This window comes from Oryzias latipes, chromosome 11 (assembly GCF_053564925.1).
Source record: "Oryzias latipes strain Hd-rR chromosome 11, Olatipes_Hd-rR_3.1".
NCBI classification, from domain to species: Eukaryota; Metazoa; Chordata; class Actinopteri; order Beloniformes; family Adrianichthyidae; genus Oryzias; species Oryzias latipes.
Genome location: NC_136247.1, coordinates 17,797,376 through 17,813,429, shown reverse-complemented (window position 1 = coordinate 17,813,429; position 16,054 = coordinate 17,797,376). Strand labels below are relative to the sequence as shown.

The window sequence follows — 16,054 nt, the reverse complement described above, 5'->3', positions numbered from 1 at the left end:
TGCAGCTAATCAGAATTGAAAAACTCGTCACTTATCATGCCTAATATCAGCTGTTATCAAAATTAGAATTTTAGGAAATACCTCAGATGTAATTATATGCGGTGGTCACACGTTTTGGATACATGTTTTTGAATGAGAAGGAAACAAAGAACATGGAGAGGCTGCTTTTAACCTGTTCACTTTGAGGTCTCACATGTTTTATCTTTCAAAAGTTTCCTTTCGCACTCGTGAATGAACTTTTTTTCATCCTTGGACCAAACTTCTAGCCTCTCATGTCTGAGTGGGGTGGACTTTTCGAATCTGCTGCTGAGATCTCCAAACTCCAGCAGTTGACTTTAATTATTCTAAGCTGATTGTTTGAGTTTGGGGATTCTGTTGCTTCTACGGAGAAAAGGATATTGCTGTCTTGCCTGCAAGTTCTGTAATAGAAAATGTTTTTTAAAACTATAACAAAACAAACTTAGCTGTTTGAATATCTTTCTCTGTTTTTGGAAAGGCCTGGCATTCCTGTTGATCTGTCAGGGCTGGATAACCGAGATAATTCCTTCATCGAAAGGAAGAAAAAGAATAGTTGCTATTCAATCACTGGTGGATTGAAAAACTTATCAACATAGAAAAAGGATTATGGCATTGTTTTTGTGTTTGTTTGGATCATTTTTAACCTTACATGGTAGATTAGATGGATAATTTTGTTAGTGGAAGTAAAACATTTGTCCTTTAGACACAAAAAAGGGAACATGATGTTGGTTTCCTGTTTAACAAATGCTGCGTTCCCATTCTGTCTGGGTTCTGCATGTGTGCCATGAGAACGACTTAGCATTCACATTGCAGTTCACACGTTCTGGCTCATGATATTGAAGCGCTGTGGCCCTCTGGAAGCAATTATTAGGCTATAATCTTCACATTCTTTCATCTCACCACCAGCCCAGCTGATTAGGTAATCGACTGGTACTTGTACTCAACCTCAATAATGCACACATTTTGTTTTTTTTCTCAGTTTATGCCACACTGCAGAGGAATACGCCGGATTACACTGGTACGTCTGTGGTGCGTCTTCCTTGCGTTGCGTGGGCAGTCCACTTCACAAACGTTGGTCACTCCACTCTGAAGGAGGGGTTTGTCTTGCCACCTTCTTATCATCAACATCCAAAACTTAAGCAATCAGGCCCCTTGTCCTCTTGTTCCTCACTGAGTCCTTGTAAAATGCACGTTTTGTGTAATAAATGATGTGCTTTTTCACTACCACAATTAAACTTGCTGCCGGTTATATCTGCAGTGTTAACTTATGTTATCGCATGGACATGTCATCTTAAATAGAAAATTAAACTGAATAGGGTTTTATTTTGAAGGTACAAAGGAAGTTTTTATTTTAAAAGCCGGAACTGTTTCCTGTTTCTCTGACTTCTTGCCACTAAATCGATGGATTGACATGAAATACTCCTGCTCAAAAGCTGATTCACACAGGTGTGTCTGTGGTCTGTCTCTGTTGTGTTGACGCAAAAAATAGTTCATTAATCAGTTGGTATGTTTACATCATCTCCATCATGTCTGCGTCTGACGACCGTCCCTTCTATTTTCCAATCCCTTCATACATCGATTTCACAGCAACAGAAACAGGGAACAACTCTTTTAAAATAAAAACAACCATTGTACTTTCAAAATAAAAGTTTTTAAAATTGTTTTTTATGTTTAAGGTGACGTTTCCAACAACGCACAGCAACACACCCGATAAAAACTTAGTATATCTCAAAAATGGACATAGTATTGGATGAACTGCAAGACGGGGTAGCAAGACAAACCACGCATCAGGGAGCCAAGGGGGAGGGGGACGGACCGCAGTCACAACAGAGACAATGTAAATCAACTAACGGTCGTGAGAAGGACTCCCGACACAACACAAGGGAGACGCACCATAGACGGACCAGTGTAAATCGGGCTATACGCCTTGGCTGCTCTTCTCCATTCACATATGCCTGACATCTGATGCCCAAATTGCCATCCTTGCTGTCCCCCAGCTCAGACCGCCCAGGGTCTTCAAAAGAGGCACAAACAATAAAATCCCTCTTACTGTGACTCCCCATCTCTTCTACTTGTCTTCCTCTACCTAGTCAAACAAACAGAAGAATGACCCAGACTGTCCTGTAATCTCCCCAGAGAGCTGTCTCTCTAGGATGAGAACAAAGTTGTCCTCTTTCGATACACTGCCCCTTCTTTGCCCTTTTTATCAGTGTCAGATGATTACCGGATGGGAAACTGAGCTCAGCGGCAATAGGTGAGCCCAGGAGAGTCTGGCCAAAAACTTGTCTTCTCCTCCAGTTTGTCTTCCCTCTACCAGCCCCTCCACTGTCCTGACTTCTCATCTGCTCTCCATTTGCTTCACTCCACCTGTGCTCGACGCTCTTTTCCCAGCATCATGGCAGTGCCCCAAACCTATTTGAGAGGAATTTCCCCTGATGAAATAAAGATCGGTCAAATCAAAAGGCCCAAATTTTGTCCAAAGCTATATGAAAGGACTGCACCTGTCCTAAAATACCTTTGATTGTGTGCCAATTTCATTCCCTTATTCTTTTTTAACCCTAAACCTTTTTATTTTTTAACTTTTAATGTCTCCCCATATCTGCCTTTGCTCTGTTTGATGGCTCAGCAGGCACAGCCTGGTAAATGCCAGGCATTCCTCCGTAGGTTCAGAATAGACCATACCTGAGACGAAAAGCTTTTCGAAAATGTTTCTCTTAGGAACAATGGACTGATTGTAAATAGCAAGATTTTAAAGACCCACTTTGATGAAAATTGTGTTTTTTAGAGTGTTCCTGTCATATTTTTTTACATAATGGAGGACATTTATAAAGAAAATTTAGCTCAAAATTGAATTTCTGACTATTTTTTCTTACAAATTGTTGTAAATCAGGAGCAGAGGAAAAAAAATGCTGTTTAAAAAAGATTGTAGAAAGCTCACTGGGCGTACAAGCTCCCTGTTCTGCTCTGTTCATTAGTTCTTGTAGACACATAGATTTGTTGTATCCGTAATAATAGGTTGGGGTTATGAGGGGCTGTGAGCTAGTGGTAAATAAAACATAAACAGATGGTTGACAGGAAGTGGGGATGGGGTTGCACAGTCAGTGTCAATGGTCCCGCCCATCACTCATGATCTCCTGCCGCTCTGCAGAAACTATGTCCTTGAAAGTTGACAGTTTTTTTTGGTTTTGGCTAAAACCGGCATAATCATGAGTAAAAGACCACCGTGCACAATTTGGAAATGGATTAAAAGATGATCGGAGTTGGACTTTAAGAGAAAAAAATTACATCTGCTGTCTTTGTATCAGTCTGTGACCCTGCTGCCTCATGGCTCTCAAAAATGAAAAATATAAAATATTTAATTCTAAAACAATGTAAACGTCCACCTCTAATACAGTTACTGCCATACAAAACTGGAAGAAACAAGGTCACATTACAACCCAGGACCTGAATCGGGCCAGTATCAGAAAACAACCCCACCCTGCAGCACACTCCATCCATTCACCCCTCATCAAACACTCATACTCAGTGCACCAACAAACCCACTCCACCCTAAACACCCCACCTTTGAAAAGAACAGACCCCCATAGTCATAGAGAGCCTAAGCATAGTGACGCCGGGTGTGGTGTGGGGTGGAGTGTATATGTGACTCCAATTTGCCTTTCGCTGCTTATTTTGGGTTCTTTTGATGACCATCAATAGCAAAAGGGGGCTGTGTGATGCAAAAGAACTGCTTTCCAGTCTGTAAACTACTTCTGTTTGTTTTTACTTTCACTAATGGAATAGGGAGAAGGAGAAAAGAGAGGGAAAAAAAAGGAAAAATTATGACAACCAGGTGTTTTTTCCCCTTTCTTGGGAATGTTTCACCTTGTAAAAGTCTAGGAGGGGAAAATGATTTTCTTTTTTCTTTTCATGCACTAGGCTTAAATGAATGGTTGGGGATTTTTTTGAAGGGAGTGTGCTAACCAACCAACATGAGTGAGTATGAATGTGTTGTGTGTGCGCGAGTACTGGAGCTGGGATTTTTGAGGCTGAATTCTTTAGTGCAACTGTAGCATAACCAGGACAGGGAGAGGCTGAGGCTTTCTCATGTTTGTGTGCGAGCTTCCACCAATCAATTTTTTTGCCTCACTGAGTCACAGACAGTGGTTGCTTATGTTGTTGGGTGTGAGGCACAACAGCACAGGAGCACACACCTGGTTGACGAATGAATAGCAGGTCAGACTACCACACAGGACTCCTATTGATGACATCATTGCTGTGCATCTGGTCACTCCACCCTTCCTATGATCATAGAGTCATTCAGTTGACTTCCACCCCACCATGGCTCTTTCACAGACGCCTGCTGCGTGTTTTTCAAAGATCATTCAATTTAGTTGGCCACACTTAAGAGCAGGAACCTTTTTCAGAAGAGATTCTGTTGATTTTAGGCGGCTCTGTGAACAATGATCGAGTGTGTGACCCCAAGTCTGTACGGGGCAGATGGCTGCAGGTGAAGGAGTCCCATATTTGATTCCATCAACGGGCATTTAATGGCTTTTCTTTTCTTATGATTGCAGATTTTTGCCAGGAGTGTGCAAATAAAATGCTGCAAATGTGCTGTAAATTCTGCCGTAATGACACTGTTGAAACAGCACGTTCCATTAAAAAGAATGGACATTATCCAAACATGCACTGGTTGAGACGTTGGCTGAAGTTCTCATGCACACAAAAGCTGAGTTCAACCTGACTTTAGTTGTAATGGTTGGTTGATTATACAGTCTGGGGACATTTATTATTTCTCCTGAGCAAAACATGAGGAGAAAAGAGCAACAGGACTGCCAGCTCTTGATAACTGACTGGAATGTATGCACTGATTGAAAGAATGAATTGGCGTTTGTTGTCCCAGCGACAGGGCTATTAATAAATCAGTACCAATGGTAATTACGGAAAACGTATAAATCCCATATCAGATGCGTTTAAACTGAGGCAGTGGTCGAGTTCTTGTAGATATTTCAGGAAAAGGTTTCACAAATGTTCCTTGTAATCAGGCTAAGAACAGCATGATCTTTAAGGTTCACCATCACACCATTGAGCTCGCCAGTACACCAATCAACTCCTGAATACTTCAGCTGTACTTGCCCCACTGTAAATTAGTGAAGTTCATTCATCTTTTCCTGTACTTTTATAGGTGCTGTAAAAGATGAAGTGATTTAACCCTTTCTTGGACGTCAGGCAGACGTTTTTCTGATGTGCTGCTTTGACAAGCCCAAAATCTTGGGATGTAGTATGGCTTTGTCAACTATTTCCAAAAGATTTTGTCTCACGATGCTAGCCCTATCTGGTTACCATGGTAATGTGAAACAACGTTTTCTGTCTTGTTACAGTATCCAGTGTTGGCCCTAAGTCTTTAGTTGGACTCTTCTTCCTGAATCGAAAAGCAACATTTCTCAAGACTGACGATTTAGAAGATGGATTGGACTCATCTTTCCATCCATCCATCCATCCATCCATCCATGCATCCATCCATCCATCCATCCATCCATCCATCCATCCATCCATCCATCCATCCATCCATCCATCCATCCATCCATCCATCTTCTCTGTTTTTGGGGGATCAGTCTAAGTGGCGATACCCAGAGTTCCTCCTCCACTTCTGCAGCCCTCCCGGGCCAATGGGGAGACACGGTTGATCTAGCGTGTCCTGGGTATTCCTTGGAGCTTCTTCAGAAAAACATGCTTATATTACTACACCTAGGAGGTTTCCAGGCAGCATCCAAAAGGGAAACCCAATCCATCATAATTGGTACATCTCAATGTAAGAAGCAACTCTACTTTGAGCTCCTTCCAGGTGACTGAGCTTCTTCCACTATCACTAAGGAAAGTAGAGCTGGGTGTCCTGGATCTTAAAATATTTCATTTTCTGCTTTTTTGAGTCAAAGTTAGAATAACTCTTGTTGCTCACTCAGATCCCCTTGGATTATGAATCCTTACCCCCTCATCAATACTGCTCTGAAAGTTACCCAACATCTTCCTTTACTTGCACATATAATTTAGAGACATTTTCAGAGATTCTCTTTTGGTAATCTTTCCTCAGGTAGTCAGAAAGTGTTCGTATAAATGTCTGACCAATCTTCCAGAAGCTAATTTTTGATTCATCGCAATGGTTTTCAGGTTAAGATCAGGACTGTGCTCAGGCCACTGAAACATCATCTCCACCAAACTGGAGCGTAATGCTTCTGTGTTCTGTCATGATGGGCCATCAAGGCTCTTAAGGCCTTTAATTTTGACCTAAACTTCTTTTAAAAAGTCAATTTTAGTAACTCTTTTTACATAATACGAGATTAATATTTACTTCTATATATTTATTTGATTTTAAAACAATCAAAATGTGCTCTTTATTAGTCTTTTTATCTTATTTGATCTACTCAGTCTAGTGTTGTAGATTATGATTGTTTTTATCCAATCATATTCCAGCTAGCCCATGTTGTCAGGTTTAACAAAAAATTCTCTAAGCAGATGCAACTGCCGATTGAATCTCAGTTTCAAGACCATCGAGACGACTTCACATTATTTGCCAATGCTTTACGTCTAGCGTGACATGTACTGTATTTTCCGCACTATAAGACGAACCAGATTATAAGACGCATTAAGCGAGACGAAACAGTCAGAGATAAGGCACACCCTTGTTTTGTGAGAAAAAATAAGGCTTTTAAGTGCGCCTTATTGTGCGGAAAACACGGTAGGCATCACGTCTTGTGATTGGATAAGTACTCATGAGAGTGGAAGAATGCCCCTAACCTCAGCATTTTTCTTTAGTGCAAAAATCTGAGTGAGTATAGCACAGCATACCGCTATAGAACGTTTGTCCATGATTATGCCTGTGTAGTGTACATCTGTTCAGTTTTTTTTTTTCAATTAAAACTCATTAGAAACCAAACACCGACAACAAATCGACAAACACTGGCCTCCAGTTCTTGACTTTTTTCTTAGTTGTTGGGTTTGTTGTTGTGTTGTGTTGTTACAGCTGTTGGCACAGTTATGTGACATTTGATTTTGTTCAATTGTGGTTCTGTGGATTCTTGAGCATCAATTGAAGGGCCTAAAAGCACAAAATGCTATTGCACGATGGAGCAGAAACGTTTCAATGTCTTGGTGTGATTAATTTTGGTGCTAAGTAAATGGTTCCATTTACTGGATCTTAGGGGATAAATGCAACCCTGCACCATAACCCCCCACCCCCCTCCACCAAACCTGTACATGTAGTACTATGCAGCCAAATCCAGACTTGACTGTCAGAAAAAGAAGGAAGGGAAAGTTCTTTCCTGCAGGAAACATGTCTCCGCTGCTCTGGACATCCACATGGTGTGCTTTGGACTGCAGCAGATGTTCTGCATTGGACTAGGAGTTATGGAAACCATTCTATAAAGCTTTCCATGAAGTATGGAGGTCCACAATGACAGCTGCACAAAATATTGATGACCTCTGACTTTAAGCCTCCGCATCCACTGATTTCTCGATCATTTTACTTTCAATTTCACATTTCCATCCACTTTATAAAGCTTCATATGCATGGTAATGAAAATGTCTCAACTACAGGTGTTGCACAGGTGCCATTCAATCATAGTACCACTCTAAAATTCACAGAGCTCCTGAGAGTTGGTGTAAAAAGGTTGACGCCTGAGCAATCCAAGCTCCATTAGATGAGTTTACTGAAAAGCCAGGGGTTAAAGAGGTACGTATGAGAATGAAGGGAGGGCGGTGAACGCCATGGTGTGAGTAAGAGACGCCTGTGAATTCCCCTCTTCTCAGCTCTTTCGTTCCCTTCTCCTCATCCTTCCCCTCCTCTCTGTGCGGCTGCTACCCCTCCTCATCCTGCTCACTCCCCTCCTTCCTTTTTTTTTTTGCAGCCAGCCACAGACACTTGCGTTTTGTATGAAGGGGGTTAACCCAATGAACAATCCTGTGTGTCTTTCCCAAAATAAGCCAGTAGCAGGAGGATCGTTGTGTAAGCCAGGGAGATTGGAGCAGCGAGGTGCACAGCCCCCGGTTATAAGCCTTGGGAGAAGGAGCTCATGCTGCTGGGACCCACAGCTTTCAGCTCCAAATGCATTGCTTTGCTCCCTGACTGACTGACTGACTGACTGACTGACTGACTGACAGACGGAGTTTCCCTCCACTCTTCCTCACTCCTGCCTCCTTCCCTCCTACTTTCCACCCTGGAGAGCGAGAGTCTACAGATTCCTGGGAAGGTGTTCCTCAGACCTGTGCCTGGACCGCCTGAAGACAGCACATTTTTTTCCCACTTCACTGACTTTCATCCTCACATTCAACCATCCTCTCAAATTCACATGGATGGACTTTTTTGAAGTTTTTGCTGCAAGAAAACAAAAAAAAACAAGGTTTTGACCAGAGACTTTACTCTACCTTCACCTGAGAATAACATTTTTCTCCATTTTTTTTCTCGCAGTTTTTTAACGCCCGTGAGAAGAACTGGATCAGTTCGGGGTTACGGCTGAGAAGAATAGGTTTCCGCATTTTTGCCTGCATGTTTTCTGTATATTTAATGCCATTACATTCCATGGGAGCACTGCGTGGCTGAAGCAAAGAAGGAGGTAGAAGATAGACACATCTGACACGCTAACACGCAGCTGCCTCTACCTGTTGTACCTCCAACCTGCCTTTTAGTGCCTTCGAGACAAGACAGGTAAGCCATTCTGTATCAGTATTTCTTTTTTGTAACTCTAGTCTGGGAAAACTTTGACCCGAAAAGCAGAAAAATAGAACTGCTTCAACATCCCAGTCATGAGACTTGTGTAATTCTACTCAACCCTAAACCTTTGCACAGAAAAATGACATGGAGATTAGAAGGAGCCAAAGCAGCCTCTCCATTCACAGCCTGCTGATGTGCTGGGCTGCTCCCCTCTCTGCAGTCTTCCAGAAAGCGGTGGCACTGACGGGGATTCTGTTTTGTGAATGCGAAATCCAGCTCTTGGCTTGGACTCTGTTGATCTGTCTGTGCTCTCGCATCTGGGACTTTAGGTGATGGTGCTGAAATGGGCGTGGCTTGCATCATGATTGTCGACTGGGACTGAGAAGCGTAGTAGTCAGTTTGTTCCAGGGATCCAGTTCTCTTTCTGTTTTCCAATCTCCCTCATATGCCAGTTTTTTGTTCTGTTTTTTTTCAATAACTGTTTTTCATTATATAACTGGTATGAACTGGTTTTAAATAGGATCTCCTCTTGACATTTTCTTGTCCGTTGTGACACCTCTGGCAAGCAAACCTGCATTCCTTATTTAATGACATCCCTCCATCAGAAATAGTGAATAAAGAGAAGCCGAATGACCCAGAGTCCTCAGGCGTCCCGCCTTACAAACCTAACAGAGAGGGAGTAGGAAAGGAATGAGCAAAATGGGAAAATGCTGGATTAAGAAGAGAATCACGAGACTGAGAAAACACCTAAACTGTTGAGATGCCATGCTGGTTTCATGTGTTTGGGACAGTAGCAGACGATTTTTGTACTAGAGAGTGAGAGCTGTAGAGACAGAAAGAAAGGGGGAGTCTGAAAAAAAGACAGCGGTCTAGAGTTCTGAAATCCCAAAATATTTGGCAGCATCCCTGTATTTCGCTGGCTTGAGGCAGGAAAAGTCGACTGTATGTGTGTGTGTGTGCATGTGTGCACTGGGTTGTGCAGCCCTCATAAGCATCTTTAGGCGACTGAGTCTAGGTCATTATTAAAGTGTTATGTAATTGACGACGTGATCCACAGATTTAAGTGGGAATTCTCCCCATTGATGAGGTACAACAGGAGTTTGTAGGGTTACTGGTTTGTTGCTTTATAGATAAAGGACCATGTTGAGTTTCTGTAATGGAATACCAACTTTGCTGCTTTTTTTTTTTTTGGCTGTGAATGTCTTTCTGTCTTTCTAACAAAGAGCCGTTTTTACATAATCTCCCTTTAAAGCCTGGTAAACAAGAGCAGCCTCACCCTGTAGCCATAGCAACTACTGCATCCATTGACTTTTGGTTCCTCGTGTGGCTGGTTGTGGGCAGAAATGTGGTTACAAGCCATTAAAGTGGGCGCCACAAACACCAGGTTCTGAGCAGCTGCACCTTCAAGCATCCGTTACAACGTGCCAAAGCGTGACCTAGCATACCCAAACAACGGTCACACAAGGACGCCAAGTGTGTGCGTCTTGTTCAGTGCACAAAACTACAGTGGCTGCACACTCCCCTATAAACACACAGGCAGATTTCAAACAGACAACCATGCTAACACTTTTAGAACGTCTCATCCTCCTAGTGGCCAGAACATTCAGCATTTTAACCATTGTGTTATCCTAGGCACTTTACCATTGGGAGTTGGGTCATCTAGACCCACTAGACCAGGGGTGGGCAATTCCAGGCCTCGAGGGCCGGTGTGTCTGCATGATTTCCAGATAGTCTTGCCCTACTCATGGCTGATTACCTAGTTCAGGTGTGTCCAGCCAATAATCTTGCCCTACTCGTGGCTGATTACCTGGTTCAGGTGTGTCCAGCCAATCAGAACATGCCAGAGCAGGGTATGCTGGAAAACATGCAGGAATGCGGCCCTCAGTGCCCACCTCTGCACTAGACAGTGCACTAAACCTTTTTTCTTCAATGAATTGTGATCTTCACTGGTGTCCAAGGATTATATGAAATCTTTCCACCTTCATCCACCTTTGTCATGGTAGGGAGAACACGTCAATGTAAGGGTGGGGTCATCTAAGATAGCACAAGGGTTAAACAGTTATGATTGTAAGGTTAATGCTAACGCTCCATCAACGTTGGCTTAAATATCTGAGGAAGTTGGTAGGCACCAGGAGGTACAACCAGTTTAGAGAAATATGAGACAAAGACGCTTAAGCAAACAACTAGTTTCTAAATCTCTCTCACTAGTGTCAAAACTATTTTGAAAGACGCTCTGTCAAAATTTCAGATTTTGTAAGAGTTGCAAACAAGGTTGGGTGTTATTGCGAATATGCTAAAAAGGCTAACATGTACCTTTGTCGGACTGTGTTTTATTTATTTATTTATTTTTCATGTCATTAAGAAGGCTGGGAGTTAGCAGTCACAGTAACATTTATTATAGCGGTATCAGTCTTTTTTTTTTTACGTAGCCTAATGCAATCGAAGTCGGGAGTTACAGGTATTGGGAGTGCGCTAATGCGGCTAATGTGTCGCTGTGTCTGACTGTGTTTTTTTAATGTGTTATTAACAAAGTTTGGAGTAAATGTAGTTAAAGTAATTAAGTAAGTAATTGTTTTGGTGGTTTTCAGACTGTGTGTTTTTTTTTTTTTTATGTCAATAAAATGTTAGGAGTCAGCCTAGCCACAGTAGTGCTTACCAGCTCAGTGGCCTTGCGGTAGAGTGGACTGGAAGGTCCTGAGTTCAAATCCTGGCCGAGTCATACCAAAGACTCAATGCCTCCCTGCTTGGTTTGATTCGGGGGGTTCAACCACCAAACGGTTCACGAGTGTGGCTGTGTCTGCAGCTCACCGCTCCCTCAGGGGGTGGGTCAAATGCGGAGAACAAATTTCGCACACCAAGGTGTGTGTCAGATAGTGGGTCTTTCACTTTAACTCGGCGGTATCAGTCTGTGTTACGTGTTACAAACAAGTTCTAGAGTTATTGTGGACGCAGTTAATGGAAGTAAAATAAAAATCTGATTGAGTGACGGGCAAATCTCTGACTCTTTTGTCAGACTTAAATTGCCGTACAGTTTGGTGCGCCTTTTATGGCATAAGTTAAAAGATTCATTCATTGAAGGTGCACCTTATAATCCAGTTTGACCTATACTGCAGAAAATAGGGTAAGGTCATTTTGGAGCCGAAGTGTGTTACTGCATATTTGCATCAACAGGCATCAAGGGGTTGATTTTTGTTGCAATATTTTTTTAAATTTCCTCCTAGGGTTTAATCCACATCCCTTTTCTAAATAAACTCTCTCCGTCTGTCCGGGCTACAGTCGCTTTTTAAGATAAAAAAAAAGTGGAAAATCACTTTGAGAAGGTTCTTAATGTGGATGTACAATGCACTCCTTTATAGTCCTTCTGTGGATGTTTCTGCTACACATGCTTTCACATATGTGCTTGCTTCTGAGAGCAGACTAGCACATGTGCCTCCGCTACTTTCAGTGCTAACAGGAAATGAAGCAGAATGCCACTCATTCTCCAGCAAAGGCAAACGCCCACCAAGTGCTACTACCACAATGGAATCCAAAACACCTTCGGAGCACGAAAACACGCAGACCCGCACATTTTTCTCATTAGAGCCTTTTGTTTCATGGGTCCACAAAGAGCCAGCGTAGTGAAAACAGGGCACTTGTATCCTAAAAGACATATCCGGGCAATGAGTGTGTTTTTGTTAACGTGCTTTTGTACGAAATTGCAGACATACACAACTACTGTACAGTCACACACTTTTCAGCACTTATTTGAAGGAATGCTAAGCGGTGCTGCTGATGAATTGAGCGGGAAACCGAAGTGAAGGGCGGTGGAAAAAGAACACAGGCCCTGGTCTTAATCAGAGTTTGGACCAAAACGTTTAAAAACAATAGACTGGTTCAGTTTTGACCTCAAAGGGAAATGACAAAAAGATAAATAAACACACTTTCCTTTTTCCCCCCTGTGCTTCCTTAGATTTGCTCTTGTGTTGGGGCTTGTTTGCAAAGCACCTTCAGTCATCTTCAGTTGATATATTTGCAAATCAGTCCTCTATAAACCAAGAATGTGAATCCACACAATCATCCTCCAGATTGGACTGGAACTGGCCAGCAGGATGCTAATCAGATCCTTGAGTGGAAAGATAGTTTTGCTTGTTATAATCCAGAGGACAGTAAGTTTCCTGATTTCTCTTGGTTTTTTTTTGTGTGTTCCTAATGGATGTCTCACTTACTTATTTGGCTGTGATTGATTTGCTTGCTACCCTATATCTCCGTTCATCAATATCCCACTTGCTGTTTCATTCTCTGGTAAGCGTCTGGAGCAGAGGAAGTTTTTCCACTGAGCTGGCAGCAGCAGGAGGACGGAGAAAGAGACGGTGAGAGCGAGCAGTGGGGAGCCTTGGCAGACGCCCCTTGTTATTTTTCCTCCGCCTCCCATTGACTGTCAGCGCTTGCTTCACTGTTAAACAGGCCGGCAAGCTCACATTGGCTTCATACAAACATTGATTACAGGAGCCTTGTCAAAGGAGCAGCTTTTTCACTGGTGTGTCAATAGAGGTGTGTTGTAGGTGGTGTTTGATCGTTTTTTGTTTTTTTTATCTCCATGGACTCTCCAGTACCAGTACCTTTGCCTAGATGTAGCTGTGATGGGGTCAGACAAACCTGTGACCCTAAATGGATGGATGCTTTTTCTCTCTTGTTTAAACTGCTAAAAGTTTAAACCTTCGTGGAAAGATTTGGCCAGTGTATGAAAACAAACATCGCAATCAAAGATTTGTGTCAATTTGGCAAACCGGAGGTTTTCTGTACAGGAGACAGGGAGCAGGAGAGATGAATTGATAAGGTCTACAGCCAAACAGGACACAGAACACAGTGGGCTGTTTAAAAAAAAAATACAAAATTGCACTAAAAAGAAATCTGTGAATGGACTGATGACCTGTCCAGGTGTACCCTACCTTTGCCCGAAGGTAGGGGGGAAGGGCTCCAACAAACCCGTAACCCTGACTTGGAACAAGTGGGATTAAATGGATGGATGGAAATTCATTACTTCCACTAGTTGTCATTGATGAAATGATAGCACGGTTCCCAACCTTCAGAGTGCACAGTCTGCCGTCTTGTTAGTAAGATTTCCTTGGTATTAACTCTGGGTTCGTCCAACGTTTCCCTGCATCTCTTGAGGTCGTGTTGGACAACGTTCCCCATTCCAACAGCAGTGGAAAAAAATGAAGAGAATTCAAAACATAAATGGAGCCAAATGAAGATGGCTTGGCTCACAGCGCAGCACATGTGTTTGTATGTTCAGGTAGTGAGTGCATGCGTGTCCTGTGCATGTGGGTGGATTATTTGGCATGTGGGTGGTTCCTTTCTGTGCTACCTCATTGCCCCTCAGTTCACCGTCTGGTAGGAGTTTAGCTTGGGTTTCTCAAAAGCAGGACATTTGGATGACTTCTTTCTGGGTCAGTTCCCAAATATAGAGCCCTGATTATCTCTCTATCCATTTTATCACAGTCAAACATCACAAAAATATGTTTATTTTTATTATTTTCCTTCAGATGCACGACAGATATGTCTCTCTCCAATGGGTCAACAGTGCGCAAGAGGCTGGAAACAGCTCCTGCGAGACTCTTAGAAAAGCTCCAGACTTTGTTATTTTTCAGTCTGAGCTTGATTTAGATGTGTGTGTAGGTGTTCATAAAAAGAGAGAAAAGAGAGTGGGGTGATTGTGGTCTTACAATCCCCTCGGAGCGATATAATAAAAGGCATTTTATTTCACAAAGACAGATTTTCAGGAGTAGGAAATGAGCGCGCTCTAAGTGACAAATGCTCGCACACAGAGGAATTTTTCCCACTCCGCAGTAGCAGACAATAATGTGATAAATCTGCTGTCAACCAACAAGTCTACCAATTACCTCAGACTTTAACGAGCAACTTTCAAGCCGCAAAATTACATTAAAAAGGCATCGTCTCCCCAAGTAAATGGGAAGCCATTTCAGAAGAAAAAAAAACAAAGAGAATCTGTCCTGCCAGGTTTCATGTTGTGTCGAGCCAAAGCAAGTATTCACCAAAATTCAGCTTTCTGTACTTCCTATTAATGTCCACAATGGCATCTTTCGAATCCAAGCTAGAGTTGATCAGATATGAGGAAAGGTGCATGCAATTTCAATGCAACTGTTTTTGGAAAATAATGCTTTTGATATTTGTTCTTCTGGTTTTTGGTTAATTTTACCAACTGGTTCAACTGTAATTTATGAACATTTGTCTGTAAAAGATAGTGAAATTTACTTGTTAAAGTTTTGACTATTCGAAACTATTCAAAACATCATCTTTAAATGAACAATCTGGATTTTTCTTTTTGTATTTAAATACGTTGGTAACAATTGAATAATTTTGTACTTTGGATTCTCTCCAGAATAAATGAAATACTGTTTACTGTTTAAGTTACCACCATCATTTCTGTTTTTTATTCCTTATGAAGATCTCATTTGTTTCTATAACTTTACACCTCAGAACAGACAAATCCAATTTCTTCTTCGCTCCAACCCCAAGAATAAAGTTGGGTTTCATCTCACAGTGAGAAGGCTGGGTTCGAATCCCGGCTGGGTCCTTTCTGTGTGGAGTTTGCATGTTTTCACCTTGTATTCTTGGGTTTTCTCCAGGAACTCCAGCTACCTCAAAGCCTCTTTGTAACCCTTGTGCTTTCCAAGGCACTTTAACGCTGGGAGTTGGGTCATCTAGACCCGCTAGACAGTGCGCTGAACCTTTTTTCTTCAATGATTTGTGATCTTCACTGGTGTCCATGGATTACATGAAATCTTTCCACCTTTATCCACCTTTGTCATGGTAGGGAGAACATGTCAATGTAAGGGTGGGGTCATCTAAGATAGCACAAGGGTTAAATGAGCGGTCCGCTCAGGTATTTTGAGCGTTTCCGTTATTAAATGGACCCATTAACCTGTTTATTGGCAGAAAGTGATTAGGACCAACCAGTGCCAGCGTGTTCTTCTTCGCTGCCCACAATCTTCTCTCAAACAACATTAAATGCCGTTGATTTATGAAGTACCAAATGGAAAAATAATGAGCTGCTAGATGACCTTCATTGTTGATGATAGCTTCGCTCTCGCTGTAGTCCTACTACTTTATGCCGTGACAATCCAACTTTGAGTGGAAATGCTCACCTGAATTGCCTGTACCATTCTACACCAGACCAAACTGTACTGGACCGCTCACTGGAAACAAGACAATACAGTCCAAAAGCATGCTTCATAAGCTCGTTGATAACTCTAGACCAGGGGTGCTCATTACGTCGATCGCGATCGACCGGTCGATCTTCAAGGACATGAGGGTAGATCGCAGGCCAGCAAAGACAAAAAACCA

General features: G+C 42.3%; 1 protein-coding gene across 1 annotated transcript in view; it reads left to right on the top strand.

The window, feature by feature from the left end:
* Nucleotides 1-7,727: 7,727 nt before the first annotated feature.
* col8a2 (collagen, type VIII, alpha 2) overlaps nt 7,728-16,054 on the top strand; it is a 50,443-nt gene continuing 42,116 nt past the window's right edge. Inside the window, exon 1 of the mRNA XM_023959864.2 lies at nt 7,728-8,701. The gene's annotated coding sequence lies outside the window, so the exon portion shown is untranslated. The remainder of the gene's footprint in view (nt 8,702-16,054) is intronic.